The following is a 12,910-nucleotide window of genomic DNA, read 5'->3' on the forward strand; positions in this document are numbered from 1 at the left end:
TAATGTATTTCCATTAATGCTGTCTGTTTGCCCTCTCTCTAATGCTATGTACCACCTCACGATTTTTCCAACGATTTTCCCGATGTTCATCAATTTTTTTTTTGAGCGACAAGTAGTCATTTACACGATGTCGTGACATCGCTTAGCGTTGTGTGGTGAAAAGTGACCGTCACTGAGGATCAAGTAAAGTACTGAGGTCGCTTGACTTCTCGTTCGCGACCGTCCTGTAATGTCACGTGACATCTCACATACCCGCTGGCAGGAAGATGAATCGCTGGACGCTTGTCATGAGGGACACCTCGCTGGATCCATCTTCCTGTGTTGTTGCAGTCACTGTGGTGAGTGTGGAGCTTAACTTTGCTTGCCCTCACCCTCTGCTCATGCTCCCTCTCCCACTGTCTCTCTGACCAAACAACTGCTACTTGGGGAACAATGTGCACAACTACCGTATTTTTCGGAATACAAGACGCACCGGATTATAAGACGCACCTAGTTTTAGAGGAGGGAAAAAAAGAAAAAAAAGATTCTGAACCAAAAAGACTCCTAAAATATTTCATCAGGTGCTGTCATATCCCTCATCTTAGTGTATTCAGTCTAGATACCAGTGTAGTGATCTGCTGTGGGTTTCCATGAAAGCACTAAATAGCAGGATATTGTATATTCTCACCTCTCACTCACTAGATGCTGCTGCTAGTCTCATCACAGTGTGACATGGGGGTAGGGAGTATCTTCTCCCTGGGGAGCCTTCTCAGCCTATAGGAGGATTAGGGGTGGCATTTCAAAAGAGATCCCTGCATGTAGACTCTACTACATGCTATATAAAAACATTGTGTAGCGCTGCCTCAATAGGTTGCCATGGTGGCCTCCAGCTCTGCTACGTAAAAACCTTACCCCGCCACATAAGAAACATTTACTGTCATACAGATATAAGATGAAAATTGTAGCCTTACTGTGAATTGACGCGGCATTGCATATCATCCCCCACGTGCTCTGCCGCTACTGGTGTCCGCCACGTGTTCTGGCCGGCTTCAGCCGGCTTTGCTGTATGTTCCCCCATGCTTCGGTCGGCTGCGGCTGGCTTTGCTGGGCGCAGTGTCCCCCACATGTTGCCGGCTTTGCTGGGCTCCTTGCCTGGCTCTGCGATGGGAAACCATTGCCCCGCTTCATTAGAATGGCCCGCCGCGCTGATGTATGGCATTTCAGAATCAGAATCAGAATCAGAATCCTTTTATTTCGCCAAGTACAGCAAAGCTGTAATCGGAATTAGTTGTGGTTCACATGGCATAGGCAGGAGTATAAGACAATTTACAATGCGTACAATTTAAAATGCAGAATCAGTTCATATCGTCCATTTCACTGCTGTGCAAAATACAGCCCAGTAAATAATAATAATAATGATATTAGTAATAATAATAATAGGGGTGCAGGTAGTGGCCCCGAGTCTATCTGGATAGGCCAGGCAGGCAACAGCGGGGACCGGTTTGATCGATCCAGCTAGAGCGCAATGGTATGCGAGCACGTCAGGGGGAGGTTGGAGTTCAGTAACCAGACAGCTTGAGGGAAGAAGGTATTCTTCCGCCTAGTGGTTTTGGATGGTATGGTCCTGTAGCGACGGCCCAGCGGGAGGAGCTTGAAGTAGTGGCTGCCTGGGTGAGAGGGGTCACGGGAGATCATGGTGGCCCTCTTCCTCATCCTGGCGGAGTGGAGGAGATCGAGACGTGGAAGAGGAGATCCATTATGACTCTCTGAAGTTTGTGTTTGTCGCTGGCCGTTGCGCCCGCGTACCAGACAATGACTGAGGAGCAGAGGATGGACTCAATGGTGGAAGTGTAGAAGCTGGTCAGCAGCTCCTTGGGCATGCCAAATCTCTTCAGTTGGCGCAGGAAGAACAGCCTCTGCTGAGATTTCTTCTGGATTTTGGTGGTGTTTAGCTCCCACTTCAGCTTGTTAGTAAGAGTTGTGCCGAGGAACCGAACAGATGTCACCTTAGAGACTTCTGTACCCCCAATGAGGACAGGTGGGAGGGGGGTAGGGTTTCGCCTGAAATCTACCACTAGTTCAACAGTCTTTGCTGCGTTGAGGACAAGGTTATTGTCTATGCATCAGTTGCATATTCTCTCGACTTCGCTGCGGTACTCATGCTCCCCGTTTTTACCAATAAGGCCGATGATAGTGGTGTCGTCTGCAAATTTGATGACTTTCACAGAGTCAGCGGATGAGATGCAGTTATTGGTATAGAGGGAGAACAGTAGAGGTGACAGAACGCAGCCTTGTGGAGCCCCCGTGTTGGTGGTTCGAACCCTGGACAGGTGGTTGCCAAGCTTCACCTGTTGTGTTCTGTTAGTCACGAAGTCATTAATCCATGCGCGAAGAGTAGGGTCAACTCCGAGCTGCGACAGGTTGGCGAGCAGGATGTCTGGGCAGATCGTGTTGAACGCTGAGCTAAAATCCAGGAACAGGATCCGAGCGTAGGAGGCAGGGCTGTCTAGATGCTCAGTGATGTAAGCCACGCTGGCATTGATGGCATCCTCCACGGATCTGTTTGCCCTATAAGCAAATTGGAGTGGGTCTAAAAGGGCGTCCGTGGACTTCTTCAGATGGGCAAGAACCAACCGCTCGAGGAGTTTCATGATGTTCGAGGTAAGGGCCACTGGTCGGAAGTTATTGTGCTCGGTACTGCCAGTTTTTTTTGGGACTGGTACAATTATAGACTTCTTAAAGCAGGAGGGGACTATACCATCCGTTAAGGACTGCTTAAATAAGGAGGTGAGCACAGGGGCGAGCTGATCGGCGCAGGATCGCAGACAGGTAGACGACACTCCATCTGGGCCGGAGGATTTCCTGGGGTTCAACTTATGGAGGTGCCGGAGTACCTCTGATTCCAGAACAGTGACAGGAGCCAGGGCGGCGAGTTCACCCGATGCTGTTTGGCCCGCGGGTTGGTTGGGATGATGCTCAAATCTGCAGTAGAACTCGTTGAGCTCCTCCGCCAGTTGAAGGCTCGGGGTCGCCATTTGGGGTACTGGTTTGAAGTTCGTGGCTGCTCTCAGACCCTTCCATACCTCCCGTGTGTTTGATGACTGAAGGCAGAGCCTCAGTCTGTCGGCGTAGGCCCGCTTTGCAGATCGCAGTTCTTTTTTCAGGGCATACCTGGCTTCTCTGAATTCTTCTGAGGAGCCAGACCTGTGCGCCTCCTCTTTGCGTTTCCGAAGTCGGCGAAGCCTGTCGTTGAACCAGGGTTTGTTATTGGGGTAGACTCTGAAGGTCTTGGAGGGGATGCCCATTCATCAAGGGTGGGTGCCTCCAGAGTCGACCAGTCGGTGGTTTCAAAGCACGCTTGGAGCTCCAGTTTGGCCTCTGCAGTCCATTTTTTCGTGGTTTTGACGATGGGCTTTGAGGTCTCCAGGAGCCTCCTGTAGGTGGGGATCAGGTGTATTGTGTTGTGGTCAGAGTTCCCCAGGGGGGCACCTTGGATGGCCTTGTAGGCATTCTTATGGACCGTGTAGCAGTGGTCCAGGGTGTTACTGTTCCTGGTGGGGCAGGTGATGTGCTGCCTGTAGCGGGGCAACTCGTGCCGGAGGTTTGCCTTATTAAAATCGCCCAGGATGATGAACAGGGCCTCCGGGAGGGCAGTTTCCCACTGCGAAATGCAGTCTCTGAGTTCATGCAGGGCAGTCTTGGGGCATGCGTCGGGAGGGATGTAGGCCCCAATAAGGACCAGGGAAGAGAATTCCCTCGGGGAGTACCGAGGCCTGCAGTTTATGGCAAGGAGCTCAACATCTGGGGTGCAGGCCTTGTGGAGAGTGATGATGTTGGAGCACCAGGAGGTGTTTATGTAAAAGCAGATTCCGCCACCTCTCATTTTTCCAGAGAGGGCAGCGTCCCGGTCTGCTCTTAGGAGGATGTAGCCTGGAACATGCAGGGAATTGTCGGGGATGCTGTCGCACAGCCAGGTTTCGGTGAAACAGAGAACAGGGGTGTTCTTGCTGATCTGGGGTTTGCTGTCGAGTAGGAGGAGCAGCTCGTCCAGTTTGTTGGGGAGTGAGCAGACGTTTGTAAGTAGGATGGCAGGGACAGGGGAGCGTAAACCCTTCCTTTTGAGTCGGGCCTGGGCCCCCCCCCTCCTTCCTCTGTGGCGGCGTTTGCTCGGTGCTTGTTTGGTGGCGAGATATTCGATGTGTGCGGTGACAGCATTCCACAGGGAAGAGTTTGGAGAAGGCTTTGGACTGATCGGGGGTTCCCATTTGAGAAGGGCCTCTCTGGAAAGGGTGACAGTCCGTTCAGCGCCCATGGCACAAGCTAGATGGTGTGGAGCGGGCCGCCCGGCGCCGATAGATGATATGGATCAGGAGGCACAGATAGGTGGTATTTGGCGGGCAGCACAGCACAGACTGTAACACAAATAGATGGAATGGAGCAGGCCAAGGTGGGATGCTGGTTGGTGGGATCATATCATATGAGCGGTGCAGGACAGACCATTTCCCGTCCTCCTTTGCCTGACTGTAGGCACGGGTTGCCATGGTGATGCAAAGCGCCGGTGACGCGATGCAGAGGTGGCGCCTCCTCCCCTCGCCGCTATCATTCAAGAGGGGAGGAGGCACCAGCTCTGCTAATCACATTGCGTCATCGGCGCTTTGCATCACCATGGCAACCCGTGACTACAGTCAAGCAAAGGAGGATGGGAAATGCCATACATCAGCGCGGCGGGCTGTTCTAATGAAGCGGGGGCAATGGTTTCCTATTGCAGAGCCAGGCAAGGAGCCCAGCAAAGCCGGCAACATGTGGGGGACACTGCGCCCAGCAAAGCCAGCCGCAGCCGACCGAAGCATGGGGGAACATACAGCAAAGCCGGCTGAAGCCGGCCAGAACACGTGGCGGACACCAGTAGCGGCAGAGCACGTGGGGGATGATATACAATGCCGCGTCAATTCACAGTAAGGCTGCAATTTTCATCTTATATTTGTATATTTGGTATATAAGACGCACTGACTTTTCACCCCCAGTTTTGGGGGAGAAAAAGTGCGTCTTATATTCCGAAAAATACGGTATGTACACTAGTCTGAGCACTCTTCAGGGGAGCCAGTAGCATTTGGAACTATTATTGTGTATTTATGTAGCACTGACATCTTCAGCACGTTACAGAGTACATAGTCATCATGTCACTGACTGCTCACTGGAGCTTACAATTTCATCCCTACCATAGTCAAACTGTAATGTCCGACCATATAATTATCATGTATTTATATAGCACTGACATCTTCTGCAGCACTTTACAGAGTACATAGTCATGTCACTGACTGTCCTCAGAAGAGCTCACAATCTAATCCCTACCACAGTTATAGTCTAATATTTTCAATATAGGATTGTTTTGGGGTAAACCAGTTGACTTATTAGTATGTTTTTTAGGATGCAGGAAATGTCTGAAGTGTCTGAAGACAGAAACTCCATGCAGATTTTGCCCTGGCCAATGTTCAAGCCTAGGACTCAGCACTAAAATGCAGTAGTGGTACCTACTGAGCCTCTATTCTACTCATAGATATCTGCTCATCCATGTCATCAATTCTGACCCTCTACTACCCTTCCTCCCTCCATTCTACTTCTCTTCTCTTGTATCACTTACACTACAAACACACTGTGCTTATCTCCAGAATGGATTATGAATCAAACTATTAGCCCCAGTGCACACCAAAACCGCTAGCAGATCCTCAAAACGCTAGCGGTTTTTGGAGCAGATTTCAGAACGATTCTAGGCATGTTTAGAGACATTTTCTAAACATGCCGAGTGTTTTTGTGAAGCAGATTACAAATATTGTTACAGTTAAAGCTGTTACTGAACAGCTTCTGTAACAAATACGCCTGGAAAACGGCTCTGATCTAGCGTTTTTCAGAGCGGTTTGCATTTTTCCTATACTTTATATTGAGGCAGAATCGCTTCTGCAAACCGCAAATGTGCAGCAGGAGGCACGTTTGCGGTTTGCTAAAAACCTCAAACCGCTGGTGTGCACCATCCCATTGAAATACATTAGCCAAGCGTTTTCACAGACAAATGCGGTTGGCGGATCGCTGCTAAAACCGCTCGGTGTGCACTGGGCCTTAAACCACCTTACCATATCAGCCCTTCAATGTCATGATATACCCACTCCAGTCTTACCCTAACAGGTGGTAACATATCTGCATATCTCATAATGTTTGTGAAAAATTATTTTGAAAGTAAGAGTGTCTTGCTTGATAATCCAATCTTGCAATGTGACTGCCATTGGAACTTGTAGTGTGGATGCTGTATTTATTTGAGGTGCATACTGGCAGCATGTGCTGTATGTATACAATGCTGATCATCCACAAGGCAAACTTAGGCAGCTGCCTAGGGTCTAGAGAGAGTTTAGGGGCCTGGTGGTTGCTAGTCCCCACCAAATCTAACTAAATAAGCCAGGTGACCATCAGTGGAGGGCAAAGTGTTATCTTGCCTAGGGCCCCATTTCATAGTTATCCCTCTCTGATGGCTTATATCATGTGTGAAGTGTTCTATAATGTATATGATTTTTGTTTTATTTTTTATGGGGGGGGGGGGGGGGGCGCCACAGGATTTCGTGCCTGGAGTGACAAGAAGGCTAGAGGCGCCCCTGCTTAAAACATTTGTATTTTGTGGGGTAAGATGTGTTTCCTGTAAACAATATATCGCTGGCCCTTGTTTTTGGAGAGTGTCTAGAACTGCATGAAGTTTGACTAAGTCTGAAAGACCGCGCACATTCCAGCTTAAAACAGAGATGACATTGTTAGAACTAGCCATTATCCCAAATACTGTAAAAGGAACGAGAAATATCATACATAATTATTGCATTACATGACACTAAGGAAAAAGAGGTGAAACGCATTGCTGGCATCATAATAAACATGAAGAACTAATTATTCAGAACTAATAACAAGAAGAACCATACAAACCTGACCTCTCAGAACAAAAGAGTCCCAGGATAGCCCATGACAGCTGTAAACAGCTTAGAGTGGTGCATAAAGAAACACGCTTGCACCAAAATGATCCTTTCCAGCTGATCCTTTCGTTGAATTCTCCAGGAAGCTAGAGAGAACACTCAAAAGCCAGTAAGGAAGGAGTAATATAGAAACAGGAGACAGATGAAAGTCTATACTCCCATTTCAATAACCATTAAAAGGGTAAAGATGATAGAACAAAACAGGTGAAATGTGGTAGAAGCTGGAACAAAATAACTTGACCAGTTCAAGGAGAGATTGTGAACTGAACATTCCCTCCAGGGAAAGATCAGATTATTAGTTGGCCGCATAAGCTTCAGGAAAGCAAGCAGGTGCTAGAGAAAATTAGCATTGTTAGTATTCACATAACTGCCGGAATGAGATATAAGCAACCTTGCATAACTTAAGATGAAAGGAGCGATCCATTTTCAATAGCTAGCTGTTTTAATCTTAAGTGCTGTTCGTTGGAATCAAGCCATAACATTGCCTCTTTGGGGGTAGCAAAAAAGTGTGATTCGTTGTTCACCAGAACTTTTAATTTTGCCGGATAGAGCATTGCATATTGTAGCTTAAGAGCTTGCAATCTTTTTTTAACATCGATGAATTTGGCTCGTAGCTTTTGCACATCAGCTGAAAAGTCTGGGTAAAATGAGATTCTACGGTTACCAACTGTAATATTTCCTTTTAGTCTAGCTTGCCTCAAAATGGCTTCTCTGTCTCTGTAGTGTAGTAATTTTATCAGCATGGGCCTGGGGGGGCACCTGGAGCTGGGGGGCGAGCAGTCACTCTGTGAGCACATTCTATCACAAAGACTTTAGAGAAAATATCTGCCCCAAATACTTCCAACAGCCAGTTTTCCATAAAGAGCGCCACATCATCTTTCTCTGTTTTTTCAGGGAGGCCGACCACGTGGACATTATTCCTTCAGAGACGGTTTTCCATATGATCATATTTATCTGTGTTCGCAATGGAATATGCAATCACCCTCTGCAGATCTCTGGTTACAGGGCCTAGTTGATCTTCAGTATCACTCACTCTAGTTTCTAAGGCTGCTGTTCTCTCACGTATATTAGACAGGTCATGACGCAGCAAACCTATATCTTCCTTAATCCTCCCTGTCTGTTGGGAGAGGGAAACAATGGCAGAGTTACATGCCTGAACTGCTACTAAAATCTCAGCAAGAGATGGTTCTGGCTGTTCAGGAGGTTGCTGAGGACAGCTTTCATTCTCATGGTGTGACTGCACACATGTTTGTATCAGAGTCCCAGCTCATATCCCTTGCCTGCCCTGTGCCTTCTTTCTCTGCAGTGTTAACATTCACTCCCTCAGCTCCTCTAGTTTCATCACTCGCCCCCTTGTACCTTTGCTCCTTGTGTGCATATTTCTCCAGCTTTGCCGCTGCAGAGGCCTTAATGTCCTGTCTGTGTGCTCGGGCAGCCTGTGGATCAGCGCCGTCTTGACTGCTCGGTGGGAGAGCAGGGCCCTTATCTTCTTGCTGATTAACACGGGTCATTGTGGGCTCAGAGAAAGCTATAACTCTCCAGTAAGATGCCTGGACACTTCTTCTCCTTGAATCTGAGGTATTTAGCTGAATTCCAGCAATTCCACCGCTGTCAGGATCAAATAGAGTCAGGATCACTGCGGGAGCTGTGTGAGATGCGTGTTCTCACATTGGGGTGGTGACTAGGGGGTGTCTGTGTGGTAAGAGAGGGTCTTTGCTGATCCCCCCTCCCCTAAAATGTGCTGAGAAACATGGGGGGGGGGGAGGTTGCTATACCGGTGCCAGTATTGTATGCTTGGTTGGGTCTCATTGCTACCTGTGTGAGATTGCATTGTGTGCTCATGTGCTCTAGGTTTTGCAGCTTGATGCTGATCTAGAGTATGTGACTACCAGTCTGAGTGCATGCAATTTAGTGTCAGTGTATGAATTCATTGTAACTGCCGCAGATAGGGACTGATCTCTTTGCAATCAGAGGAGTCTGTGCTTGAATGGTGTCTAGCAGGTTAATTCGCAGATGACTGCTAGTCAGGGCTGAGTCTTGCAAGCTGTGGTTGAGGCTGTGCCAGCCTTGTTTTATCCTTAAAAAGAGACTGCACCTCCTCCCAATTCAGTCAAACACTGTAATATCCTGTCTCTGGTCTGCTGGCTTGTCACGGGGCCGGGTCCTGACAGGGGGCATAACAAAATGTACTTTCTGTATGTAAAACAAAAACACAGATGCCATTTCATAGCATTTCAATTGTTTTTGTACATGTTATCCAGAAATGCACTGTACAGCTCTTTGGGATAATGCGATGTTACAGCACAGAGATATGAACGTGCCCATACAATTATATGAGTAGTGGATTCACTTGTGGCAACAGAAATTGGCAGCACTACACTGGGGCTCGCTGAAGCACTGTGCCCCCCTGGGAATCACTGGGCCCACCTTGCTCAGTAACATACAGTTAACTGTTTCAGGTTCAAGCAGCATACAGTGAATAGGATAGGGTCTGTAAAAAAAACTCTCCATGTCAGCCTGAGTCTATGCAGGTGTTAAGCAAACCAAAGGTCTTATCTACTTACCATAAATACCTCACAATCCTTGCAAGATCCCTTGTAATTAATGTATATGGATGACACTGATATATATATACACAAAAAAAAATCTCTCTACCTCCTTCTGAGTGTATGCTCTAACATTGGCCACAATTCACTAAGCTCATCTCTTGTCTTTTATAACATTTCTGAGCTGTTTTTACTGTTATCACCATTGTAATAAAGCATGTAGTATTCACTAAACAATTTACCTCAGGCAAAACAAAAGTTAAGAATTCTGTCTTTAAGATAAGGAGAGATTTCTAAAATTAAAGTTTCAATTCCCAAGGCGCATACACATGCCTGATTCATTCAAATGAACGGATCAGTCAAAACCAGCCTTATCAGCCTGCAGACAGACTGTACACACAGAGAAACTGTCGGCAGAATGGCCGCCCCGCGGGCAGGTCTGATGACCCGTCGTTTGAATGAATCAGGTGTGTGTATGCGCCTTTAAAATAACAACATAATTCTACAGTTAAAGACAGGCTGTTTATTCACAGAGAGGAATGAAAGTGTTAAAGAGTAACTGTCAGGCTGCAAAAGCTAATTTAAACCTCTATTCTCCTGTGTTAAACAGTTTAGAAGGAAGCCAAAAAGGCAATACTGAAGTTAAAAATCTCTCTTACTTTTGATGTGTGCTGAACAGCAAGGATGTTAGACCCAAGCTCTTAAAAGGACGACAGGCCGCATACCATACTGCAAAGCATTCTGGGGCTGCTTGGGTCCTCCCCTTGGCTGCTAGTGAGAAGTTACAGTCTCATGTTACAACAGCCAGCACTGAAAAATCTCCGGGCAGAGTATACGCTATTGTTCCTAGCCACATGGCTAATTAATATTCACTGCACAGTAGTGTTGTTGTATTTTTTCTGAGTGGAATCATCAGGAAGCAGGCAGGACATGACGACACATTTGGCTTCATAGGAGACAGACAAACATGGAACCTGCCATGAGCTGTCAGGAGCATCATTCTCTGCAAATACTATATAAAAATTCTGTGAAATCCAAACGTGGACAGTGAAATGCATATGTAATGTAAGTACAGCCAATCTTTAGCTACTGATATATGTGTTTTTTTTCTCTGAGACCTTATACCTAACAGCTCCTCTTTAAGTGTGTGAGAAGTTTTCACTCGGCCTGAGCTGTCTTTAAGTTGAGTGTTACTACAGACTGCAATGTAAAACAATGCATTCTGAGCTGTCTCGCACGCACACACACACACTCTCAGATCTAGCCACACATAACCAGCCATACACAGGTCCGCCATCAGGGGGGGAGAGCCAACACATCAGTGATGGGCCTGGTGCCCCAGGGGGGCCTCGCCCACCTGACACCCCCCAGCAGCGCCGCTAGGGGCTTAGGCAAAGGTGCCCCGAACGCTGGAGCCATTGTTACTATGGCTGCGTCTCCTCTCTCCGCTGTGCTGTGTGCGGGGGGCGGAGATAGAGACACTCGGTAGCCTGGTCGGGTATCACATGGGGCCGGGCAGGCATTGAGAGAGGAGTGAGACACTCTGCTCTCTCACTGGCTGCCCGGCCCCATGTGATCCCGGCTAGCCACAAGTGTCACTCTGCATCGGAATGAAAGTGATGATCATGAGAGCGATGGGCGCGTTGGGTAGACGTGAGAGGAAAAGGCAAGTGATTTATGTCTCCAGTCCCAGCCGCCCAGCTCTCTGCATACACAGGACACAGCCTGTGTCAGACTGTGCCTGTGTGCTGATGGACGCTATGTTGTGTATAGCGTATGAGTCCCCTGACCTCCCCCACTGACCTGACAACCCTGTACCCACATTACTGTGATGATTAGTGGGCAGGGGATACACTTTTATTACTAACTGACTCCTATCTGCAGCTCAGGGAGCAGGAACAATCTGCACAGAGGTCAGGTATACTGTGTGTAATGGCTCACCCCCCTTCCTTTCACTATTCAGTCTCACTGACTGACCTGCCCTCTGCTCTGCTCACTTCAGCCTGCATTTTCTTTTAACCCTTTCACTGCTTGCCCTAGCTTCTTAAGCTTTGTGTATCCTAATTTAATAATTTGTAGCTGCTGCTGGCCTCTCTCTTAAATTGTACCAGAGATGATTGACACTGTTGTATACATACCTGGGGCTTCCTCCCACCCCATGCGCACAGATCGCTCCCACGCCTCTGTCCTCTGTTGCCTGCAGCTCCGGTATTGGGTCCTGATAGCTAAGATGGCGCCGGACTCGGACGCCACGGCCACAGGGCTCCGGTCTTCTTTACTTTTAGAGATGTAACCTCTCCTCCACTCACCTCTGAACTCCTCTCCATGCCGGGGAGAGATGCGGAGGATATGGACACGATGGTCTCGCTCTGCTGCAGCCACGCGCCGCAGTCTGCAGGTCGGCGAGGAAATCAGCTGTTTGGGGCCACGTGCAGTGCGCAGGCATGGAGAGGTGACTCAAACCTGTCGATCCTCTGCCGCTGCCTCCAGACCACCAGCGCCGCCACCCGCGCTGCCACCCGCGCTGCCACCCGCGCTGATCCCACCACGGCACCTCAGCTTGTGTTCCGGGACGGCTCCCAGCAGAGAGGCCCCCGTCCTTCACACGTTCCAGCCTGCAAAGAACACTATGCAGGCCCCCCGCTAGCCCGGGGCGCCTGCGAGCTGCGGCCGACAGCTGATCAGCGGTTTGGGCACTCCTGCTGCTCGCTGCCCGACTCTTGAGCCAGCCCCTCTGCCACCGCACATATCCATCCCTGCTGGCTGCTATATCGCCTTCGGACCATCGTTAGGAGGGACAGGATTCCACGTGGGGCAGTCACAACACTGCTGCCGGGGCAACCAGACGCCGCTCACGGAATGCAGCTGCTATCAGAGGACCCGGGGACTGGAGCCTGTTGATCCTCTGCCGCTGCCTCCACTGCCCTGCCCTGACACCATCTGAGGACCCGGAAGATGCCTGATCCGCCACTCCACGTGGGGCCACTACACCACCGCCACCCGGGGATGCCATCACAGTAACAAGCAGGCAGCTCCACCGCCGCAGCCCGGAGAGGTATGTGCACCAACACTCTCAATGCTCCCTCACGTCCACTGAGATTCAAGGCCTGCGGTCGCCCCTCCACCACTGCACTCCTGCTCCATACACTCCACTGAAAACAAGCCAGGCCCTGCTCCCCACCACCGAGCCTGCAGTCCTCAACAGCACAGTGCAGCTCTGTAGTCCCCTCTGCTCTCATCCACCAGGCCACTCAGACCAGCCTACACAGCAGCTCTAGTTCCCCGTAAGCCCTGGAAGGCCCACCAGAACTGGCTCCGTGTTCTTTTTGTTCCCAGGAGCACCGGGCCCCTCTCGGCCTGCAACCACCATCAAATGGA

The 12,910-nt window shown here is 49.2% G+C and overlaps 1 long non-coding RNA gene across 1 annotated transcript in view; it reads left to right on the forward strand.

The window, feature by feature from the left end:
* The first annotated feature begins 11,111 nt into the window (after nt 1-11,111).
* LOC137536210 (uncharacterized) overlaps nt 11,112-12,910 on the forward strand; it is a 43,489-nt gene continuing 41,690 nt past the window's right edge. Inside the window, exon 1 of the long non-coding RNA XR_011024542.1 lies at nt 11,112-11,198. This is a non-coding gene — a long non-coding RNA (uncharacterized lncRNA). The remainder of the gene's footprint in view (nt 11,199-12,910) is intronic.

Source organism: Hyperolius riggenbachi, chromosome 10 (assembly GCF_040937935.1).
Source record: "Hyperolius riggenbachi isolate aHypRig1 chromosome 10, aHypRig1.pri, whole genome shotgun sequence".
In the NCBI taxonomy this organism is placed as follows: Eukaryota; Metazoa; Chordata; class Amphibia; order Anura; family Hyperoliidae; genus Hyperolius; species Hyperolius riggenbachi.